At 37.8% G+C, this 10,304-nt stretch overlaps 1 long non-coding RNA gene across 1 annotated transcript in view; it reads right to left on the bottom strand.

The window, feature by feature from the left end:
* Positions 1–2,777: 2,777 nt before the first annotated feature.
* Positions 2,778–10,304, bottom strand: part of LOC131380980 (uncharacterized) — an 18,632-nt gene continuing 11,105 nt past the window's right edge. Inside the window, exon 2 of the long non-coding RNA XR_009209343.1 lies at positions 2,778–2,898. This is a non-coding gene — a long non-coding RNA (uncharacterized LOC131380980). The remainder of the gene's footprint in view (positions 2,899–10,304) is intronic.

Raw genomic sequence — 10,304 nt, 5'->3', positions numbered from 1 at the left:
CTACTTGATTAATAAACTTGGTTCTTTACTACCTTTGATGAATAGAGACCCAATTTCCAGTCCTCGTAAGCCTGCAGTGGTGTGTAGCATTATATGGAGGGAAAATATTTATATCTATACCTGTGTCTCTATATTTCTTTATCTCTTTCTCAACCTCTGTACCTAAACTGTCCTGAATAATATAAAGACAAGTCGAGAAAACAGCCATATTTCTCAGCGTAGTTATAGCTACACTTAAATTATATATAGCATGTAAAATCATTTTTAACTACACTTAGTTTTGAGTAAGCATTTAAAATATGTTTTTGTAATCAACTGGGTTTTTTTCTGTCATATATTGCTGCATAACAAATTCTCCAAACCTTAGCTGTTTATAGCAATAGAAATATATTATCTCACATTGTCTGTGGGCCAGGAATCTAGGAGTGGCTTAGCTGGATCCTCTGTCTCTGGGCTGCAATCAAGGGCTGAGGTTGTCTCAAGACTTGATGAAGGAAGACCTGAAATCACTTACGTGGTTGTTTGCAGGCCTCAGGTCCTTGCTAACTGTTGGAAAGAGTCATCGGTTCTTTGCCTCTATTCAGGACAACTCAAAACTTGACAATTGGCTTCTCTTTAGGGCTACCATAAAAGACAGTGAGAGACAGTAAGAAAAAAGTCACAGACTTTATAACCTACTCTCAGAAGTGACAGCTTATGACTTTTACTGTGTTGTATTTGTTATAATTGAATCACTAAGTTTAGTCTACACTCAAGAAGAGGGAATTACATGATGGGGAAATAGCAACAGGTGAAAATTATTGGTGTAACCAAACTCAGGTTCTACTGATTGCCGCTTGCAAATTTGAGTAACAAGGAAAAGGTGTGGTAGGAGAAAAGCAACCTTATTTTCCAATGCTGGCAGTGGGGAAATGATTCAGACTACTTCCTTAATAAAACGGCTTCAACATTCTCAGGCAAAATGCTAGGATTTAAGAAGGTTTGGTACAGAGGGAATGCAGCAGGGGTGCAGCAGTGCAGGTCTACGTGGCTTGTTCTGATGACTTGAGTTATTACCCCATCTGATACATAAAATGGTGCCATCTTGGGCTCAACGGGGTTGTAAATTAGCCACAGCTTTGAATAATTTTCTGGTGGGGGAGAATTTCATAAGCACCTGGGTTGTCTCAAGGTTCAGTCTCTGGGACTTCTAAGTAAACATAATTAGAAGCTAACAATGCAGGGGTGTGCCTGGTGGGAAGGAGACTAAAGGTTATTATTTCATTACTGAAATGTTAATACAAAAGTCTGAAGGAAGTAAAAAAAAAAAAAATCTTAAAAATCAGGTACTCAGTTATACCGGGAGTTATTTCAAGGGCTGCTTACGACTACACAGTGCTTAGATCCATTCCTATTCTCTGACCTATTTCTCTGGCCCACTGGTGCTTAATTGGTTTTTAAGCAAGTGTCATAAAACACTGATGTAGTTTGGCTCTGTGTCTCCGCCCAAATCTCATGTTGAATTGTAATCCTCAGTGTTGGGGGAGGGGCCTGGAGGGAGGTGCTTGGATCATGGGGTTGGACTTCCCTCTTGCTGTTCTCCTGAGGGTGAGAGGATGAGTGAGTTCTCAGGAGATCTGAGTGTTTAAAAGTGTGTAGCACCGCCCCCTTAGCTCTCTTCCTCCTGCTCCAGCCGTGTAAGACATGTCTCCTTCCTCTCCAGCTTTTGCCGTAATTGTAAGATTCCTGAGGCCTCCCCAGCCGTGCTTCCTGTGTAACCTACAGAACTGTGAGTGAATGAACCTCTTTTGTTTTTAAATTACCTAGTTTCAGGTGGTTCTCTACAGCAATGTGAGAACAGACCAATACAAGCATATTTACTATCTGTATTTTTAAACCCATTGTTTTTAAAATTAAATTCAATATTCAAAACAAACAAAAATGTACTTTATTGATCTTAACAAATTTTAAAAAAATGAAAAAATACAAGCTGCATATGACATGAACATTCCTGATCTCTTAGAATTTGCATGGTAGAGGGTATATTTTTAAGACTAACACCAGTCAATCTGCCTGCAGTTGCTTATTTTTTCCTCTTAAATCAAGTTATCTAACTTTCAAAGTTTGAAGCAGTTGTTTAACTCGTTGTGAACTCTGTGACATCTGAGTCTGGATTGCTTTCATGTTATAAACTTTGGTTTTCTGTCATGAATATAAAGCTCTTCAGTGTAAATTGTAATTATTTTGGGAAAAAGCTGAGAAAATTATACAAAATATAGACAGACCCAGGAGAGAGAATGCAAGAGGCTGCTCTGTGGCAACAAGAACTGTAAGCCATATAGCAATTATTTCAAAAATTAAAGGATTCCTACATATCTATAGCAATTCCACTACTAAATTAAAAATTAAAACCTAAACCTAATTTGGTTGACAGGTTTACCATTTCTTCTTGTACTACTTCTTGGCATCATCAATTATCCTCAGGTACATAATACTCTCTGGCCAAGTCATCCCTTATGAGGACTATGCCTTTTTATTCATTGTCCTATCAATTATCATTGCATAGAAAATTCTTCAAAGTCTCGGTGTCAGACATTGCAGAATCCTTTGGTGGGTTTTAAAATTATATTTAGAAAGTAAAAACCTCTAGCCAATACACAATCTAGAAGATTCTCACTATCTCTCTAGTCACATTTTACACCATCTCTCTATTCCTTTCTTTGGTACAGACACACTGATCTTCACTTCTGTTTTCCACTGTCACTTAGGTAAATTCACACAGAAAATTACAGAACCTGAACATTTTTAGAAGGTTTTATTCTGAATTGAAAATTCCACAGAAAATAAATACAATTGTCATTATTTTATTACATCCTAAAGCTTGCAGTTTTCATTTCTTGGTTTCTTATATGGCAGGGTCTGAAATAGAAAAATACATTGTATTTTGAGAAAGAGTAAGCAAATAATTTATACTTTACATATTTATAGGGTTTAGGATACATTATCCAGAAATATGGCATCTTGGCATATTGGATATTTTAAGCTGAAGGAATTTGAGATATGATAAGTGCAGAAAGGTCTTTCTGACCTTCCCCTGAAGCAGATTGAAAATCCTAGGAAAGATTTTCTGATCCTCCCATGAAGCAGGTCATATAAGCCCCTCATGTGAGAAGTGCCCCTACTATCCCCTGAGTAAAGGAGTATCCTTAATCTCCTGAGACAGAAGTATACAGAGGCTGTCTGTACAAACAGGCAATGCCAAGTTTTCTGCAGTATAAGTACTTACACCCTTTGTCTTAGGATAAAGGAAACTTTTTATCCTTGTATATTTCTTGTATCCACATTCTCCACCACCCTCCATTCTTCATCAAACCTACTATTAAAAACAAACAAATTTACAAGAAAAAATCAAACAACCCCATCAAAAAGTGGGCAAAGGATATGAACAGACACTTCTCAAAAGAAGACATTTATGCAGCCAAAAAACACATGAAAAAATGCTCATCATCACTGGCCATCAGAGAAATGCAAATCAAAACCACAATGAGATACCATCTCACACCAATTAGAATGACTATCATTAAAAAGTCAGGAAACAACAGGTGCTGGAGAGGATGTGGAGAAACAGGAACACTTTTACACTGTTGGTGGGACTGTAAACTAGTTCAACCATTGTGGAAGACAGTGTGGCTATTCCTCAAGGATCTGGAACTAGAAATACCATTTGACCCAACAATCCCACTACTGGGTATATACCCAAAGGATTATAAATCATGCTACTATAAGCACACATGCACACGTATGTTTATTGTGGCACTATTCACAATGGCAAAGACCTGAAACCAACCCAAATGTCTATCGATGATAGACTGGATTAAGAAAATGTGGCACATATACACTATGGAATACTATGCAGCCATAAAAAAGGATGAGTTCATGTCCTTTGTAGGGACATGGATGAAGCTGGAAACCATCATTCTGAGCAAACTATGGCAAAGACAGAAAACTAAACACCTCATGTTCTCACTCATAGGGTGGGAATTGAACAATGAGAACACTTGGACACAGGGTGGGGAACATCACACACCTGGGCCTGTTGTGGGGTGGCGGAGAGTGGGGAGGGATAGCATTAGGAGAAATGTCTAATGTAAATGACGAGTTAATGGGTGCAGCACACCAACATGGCACATGTATGCATATGTAACAAACCTGTAGATTGTGCACATGTACCCTAGAACTTAAAGTATAAAAAAAAAATTCCAGTTTAACTGTTACTTCAAGTCTTCATTCCCTAATGAAGGCTGAGTGACGTGGAAAACTTACATTAAATAAATGTGTATGGTTTTCTCTTGTTAATCTGTCATTTGTTACAGGGGCCCCAGCCAAGGAACCTAAGAAGGAAAATATAAAGTCCCTCCCTAATATCTATGGGATAAATACCATATAGTTAATAAAACTGTTTTGTGTTAATAAAACTTAGTCCTACAGTATATATTTATGAATTTAAAGGAGATTATAACACATACACACATGTGTTCTCTCTGTACCCTAAAAATATCAGCTTGTAATCAAATGAACAGTGTTTTCCACTTTTTATAAATAAGTATAGTATATCTTCTTGGAAACTATAGGATTTGTTACAATTGTTCTCTTATGAAAGTTTTATCTACTAATTGTCATTTAATACTTCACAAGCCAGCTGTCACGTAATTACAGAACCTAAAAATATTTTAGAAGGTTTTATTCTGAATTGAAACTTCCACATAGTAAATGCAATTGCCATTATTTTTTTAAATCTTCAAACTTGTATTTTTTTTTAACTTGGTTTCATATATAGCAGGGTCTGAAATAAGAAAAATATGGTGTAAGCAACAGATGAGAATAGAAAACAAAATTAAATCCTTTTGGGAAAAAAATGATTCTGAAAATTTGAGTGAATAAACAATGTCCATAATGCCACTTTCCCACGTGGCACTCACTATTTTCATGTAACCATGTGCAACTCTTGAAGCTAGAAAGTGAAATACAATGTTCCGGTTTACTTCAATAGAAAATGAAAAACCTATCTTTGTTTATTTCTAAATCAGTTACCTCTGGAATAATATGCCATTAATTCTGGAAGATATTTGCCTTTGTCATTTTATGAAAGACTGTCCTCCTTAATAAAGAAATATTATTAGTAAGTTGGATAGAATAACACACATTGTAAAAAATGTTAGTTGTTGTAGTGTCTGCAAATGCAAACCACCTTATGTGAAAAAAAGCTATTACTTACAAAATGTTAAACTTATAATATCTACAAACATTAATTGTCACATTAGATATTTCAATATCCATATACCCATTATAAAGCAAAATAGTTTGTATCTAGTGCTGGTACATTAAATGGATTGGAATTGATTTGTTATAACAGGATAAGATAAACTATAGCCTAATATAGATAAATGACTTCCAAGTATAGCTCAGATATTGGCTGTATGTTTGTGTTTAGATTTTGCTGAACATTTGAGAGAATGGAAGGAGGTTCTTTTACAGCACCATAGCAAATAATTTAACCATCTCTGTTTTTATGATTCTTTCATCAATTAGTACCCTTACAAATCTCTCACTCTACAGTTTCTCTACAGGACCTCCTCATTCTTTTTGGCCATTTTGCAGATTCACATACATTTTTATCTTTATCCCTCAACCAACCTATGTTTTTTTCTGTTAAATTCCATATTCTATTCACAGTACATATAGAACATTTTAGCCGCCTCTTTGTTTCACTGCTGCTTTGAAAGCCAAGCCTTACAAGACCTTAGATTTTATAGTCAAAACCAATTATCAAGATATTTTCAAAACCAATGTTATGCATACTCAAGATAAATTATAACACTCTTAAGACAAATGGTTACATTCAAATGTGTGTGGATTGATCATTAACAGACTTTATATTTCAGTACAGTGCTTGAATTACATAATAATCGAGCAGATAGTACATGGTATTCTATATACAACCCATCCCCACAGAAATTATTCTATTTTTATATTGCATTAATGTAGTATACTTGTTACAACTAACAAGCTGATATGGATAATTATTATTAATTATTGTACATCATTTACTTTAGGGCTCATTGCGTTCTATAGTTCCTTGTGTTACGACATGTATATTGCCATGTATTCACCATTACAGTTTCATACAGAATAGTTTCCCCACCCTAAAAATTCCCTGTGTTCTACCTGTTCATCCCTTTCTTCCCTCCTAGAGAATGCCTGGCAACCACTAATGTTTTTACAGTCTTTATAGTTTTAGCTTTTTCTTGATGTCATATAGTTGGATTTATGCATTATATTGCTTTTTCAGTATGGTTTCTTTCACTTAGCAGTATGTATTTACCATTCGTTCATGTCTTTTAAAGGCTTAACAGCTCATTCCTTTTTATTCTGAATAATATTCCATTGTGGATATACCAGAGTATATCCATTTGTTAATTAAAAGACATCTTTGTTAATAAATATAGTAGTATATTTATTATACACTAGTATGGGGTAATTTTGTGTAAGGCTACTATAAGCATTCCTATGTCCAGGTTATTGCACAGACATCATTTTTACATCATTGAGCAAATACCATAGGAGCTTTGTTAATGCAATGGTGAAAGTTGCTTGTGTTGGGGGTGGGGCAGTGTTCTATACTCCTATATTTAAGTCTCAGTCTTACAGTGTTCTTGTGGACTGGGCTGTAATCTTTAAGAGTGCTTCTCAGCATTTTTCCCCTTAGGTGAAAGAGAAAGGCTAAAAGGGGCTGGAACGGGGAAACTTCCCTTCCTCTAAGTAAGACAAAGCTTTGGTGAAATCTTTTCATGAGCTCATGTAGGAGCATGATGCCTTTCCTTATAAGGAAGATATGACGCTTTTCCATATAAGGAAAATATGATGCCTTTCCTTATTTATAAGGGTCATGGCCAGCACTCCTATAACAAAAGAGAGGTTAAGAGAAAAGCATAACAACTTTATTTAATCAAAGTTTTATGTGACATAGGAGACTTCATAAATGAAGACTCAAAGACTTAGGAAAAACTTCCTATTTAAATTCTTAGGTTCCACAATAAATGGTCAGCTGCGTAGAAATATGATTGGACAACAGACTATAATCTAATGGTAATAAACTGAGGGAGAATCCAGCAAGGCCTCTGTTTAGGTCCTCCTTGTCCTCTCTTTGTATCATTGTTTCCTCCCCAGATATGGGGGAAGACCCTTCTGGAACGAACATCTTTAAGGCAGAAGGGAGAAGAGAGAGACTGATAGTCTGGCACTGTGTCTCTACCCAAATTTCATCTTGAATTGTAACCAGAATTTTAATCCCCATGTATTGGGGAAGGGACATTGTGGTGAAACAGGATACTTCTCTTGACCCTTTCGTGGGACTTGCAAAGAGGTTGGTTCGTTTACTCAGGTCACAGCTCTCAACCCCTTGCAGGAGGGGGAGCACACAGATGAGTGAGTTCAGAGGACAGGATGAGCACTTCTGGGCAACTAGCAGGAACAGAACTCTGTGCAGGCCCACGGCAGCATCTAAGGGTTTCCCGTGACCTCAGAGCCCTAGAGGGCATGTGTGACAGTATGTTCCTTTAGCTTTGTCATCTGTGGATGGCTTAAGTGTTAAACAGCTTAGTGGAAGGTCAGTGTGACTGCCTCTTGCACCTTCACTCAGGTCCTTGTTTGGCGTCCAGGAAGAATCAGGTCACATGAACGAATTGAAGGGTGGTAAATGTAGAAGATTTTATTGAGTGGTGGAAGTGGCTCTCAACAGGATGTGAAGCTGGAAAGGGGATAAAGTCTTACCTGGAGTTTGGCCTCATCCCTGGCTGAATTCTTCACTGAGATCTTGCCCTTCTGAAGTCACACTCTTTCTTTAAAGTCACACTGCTTCTCTCTGATGTCCCGGATGTTTCTTCTCTTCTCTCCTTCTCTACCACACTGCTGGTGGAGCCTGGGGTTTTTATGGTATAGGATCGGGGCAGAGCGAGCCAGGGTGGTTTTGGAAAAGGCAACAATTGGGCAGGAAAACAGGAATGTGTGTTTTCACTTTGGGCAGTAGGTCCAGGCTTATGGGTGTGGCCCTTGCTGGGGACCACTCTCTTCTACCCAGTTTTTTCCTGCCTCCTGTCCATATCAGTGGGAGGTGATTAGATTAGGGAGGTGGTTCCCCCCATGCTGTTCTCATGGTAGTAAGTTCTCATGAGATCTGATGGTATCATAAAGGCCTTTTCCCCACTTTGCTTGGCACTTCTCCTTCCTGCTGCCATGGGAAGACGGATATGTTTGCCTCCCCTCCACCATGATTGTAAGTTTCCTGAGGCCTCCCCAGACCTGTGGAAATGTGAATCAATTAAACCTCTTTCCTTTAGAAATTACCCATTCTCAGGTATATTTTTATAACAGTGTGAGAACAGACTAATACAGTGACCTGTTTAATGGTTTGCTTTGGGAAAGAGGAGTTATAGAGTTTTTGTTTCTATGACCCACCTTGAGGAAGAGCAATGCTAATGCCTATGACTCAATGCAGGTGAGAAAGAGGGGCAGGATACAGGAGGGCAGGAGAAGTTCAGAGTGCTTGTTTCCAAGGCACTTCCAATGTCCTTGTTCAAAATACTCAGCATGCCAAGGTGCCATACTTTGGGGAATCATATTCGGAACCCCAACACTGGGTAGGTATTTGTTGTGGAGATCTCTGGGGGCTTTTTTCAAAATGATTACTTTTTCTCTGGGTGTATGTCAAAATGATTATTGTATCTGCCTCCTGGTGAAGCGCAAGGAAATTCTACTCTGATCTTCATCATGAGAACATATCAGGGCAAGTGAAAGGAAAACCAACAAAAAGGGCTGATGTGGGGAGGGATTTAGACTGGGTACCTGGGAGTTTTTAACTGTCAGTCTAATTAGTATTCAACTTCCAACTGTTTTTTGAAGTTACTCTTTTGAGTGTTCTATTGTTGCCTACGTGGTCCAGCAGCTTCTGCTTCAGATGAACTGCTTTGTATTCTCTGTATTTTGGGGTGGTGACTTACAGTGTGACCTCAATTCTCTCACTGATCTCATTAATGTTGTTGATTTTCAGTTTTTTCAGCTTTTTTATGTCATGAGGTTGGAAGTGATGACTTACACAATCTTTACATGTTGGAATGGAAATTGGAAGTCTTTCAAATGTATTATTTTATTTTATTTTTAGTTTTTGTAGAGACAGGGTCTCTTCTACACCCAGGCTGGAATGGAGTGGTGCAAGCATAGCTCACTGCAGCCTTGACCTCCTGGGATTCTCCTACTTCAGCCTTCTAAGTAGCTAGGACTATAGGCATGCACAACAATGCCTGGCTAATTTTTTTAAAAATTTTTTTTGCAGATGCAGGGTGTATTAGTCAAGGGTCTCTAGAGGGACAAAACTAGTAGGAGATATATATATATACACACACAGACACACATACATATATATACGATGTTATTAAGTATTAACTCACATGATCACAACAGTCCCACAATACGCTGCCTGCAAGCTGAGGAGCAAGGAAAGCCAGTCCAAGTCCCAAAACTGAAGAACTTGGAGTCAAATGTTCAAGGGCAGGAAGGATCCAGCATGAGAGAAAGATGTAGGCTGGGAGGCTAGGCCACTCTAGTTTATTCATGTTTTCTGCCTGTTTTATATTCTTGCCACACTGGAAACTGATTAGATGGTGCCCACCCAGATTAAAGATGGGTCTGCCTTTCCCAGATCATTGATTCAAATATGAATTTCCTTTGGCAACACCCTCACAGACACACCTAGCATCAATACTTTGCATCCTACAATCCAACCAAGTTGACACCCAGTATTAACCATCACACAGGGTCTTACTATGTTGCCCATGCTGGTCTCAGAGTACTGGTCTCAAGTGACCCTCCTATCTCTGGCTCCCAGAGTGCTGACATTTAAATGTAATTTTAATAGCGTTTTTTTTTTGGTCTGTCTTTGCTCAGAAGAAGAAGCATGTGGTAAAAGAAGAGGCAGATCAATATTGCCTGTAAAATTCATATATTGAATATAGGTCTAGTATAATATACTACTAGCAGCTCATACAGTGAACAACACCAATGTAGTGAGTTTCTATTTTTCTTTAAACCAGTGACCAAAATGGGTTTAATACTCTCCTCAGCTTGACTGATCTTTACGTTAAGTTCCTTTCTGATTCCAAGCCCTTGACTTTCATTATATAGAGCATTTGCTTTGTTAATAGAAAACAGATAGTTGTAAATTCTTTACCAGTCTCTTTGACATTTAAATCTTTCTTTTTTATTTATTTATT

The sequence above is a fragment of the Hylobates moloch genome, unplaced genomic scaffold (genome assembly GCF_009828535.3).
Source record: "Hylobates moloch isolate HMO894 unplaced genomic scaffold, HMol_V3 SCAFFOLD_13, whole genome shotgun sequence".
Lineage (NCBI taxonomy): Eukaryota > Metazoa > Chordata > Mammalia > Primates > Hylobatidae > Hylobates > Hylobates moloch.
This window is presented reverse-complemented; position numbering and strand designations above follow the sequence as displayed.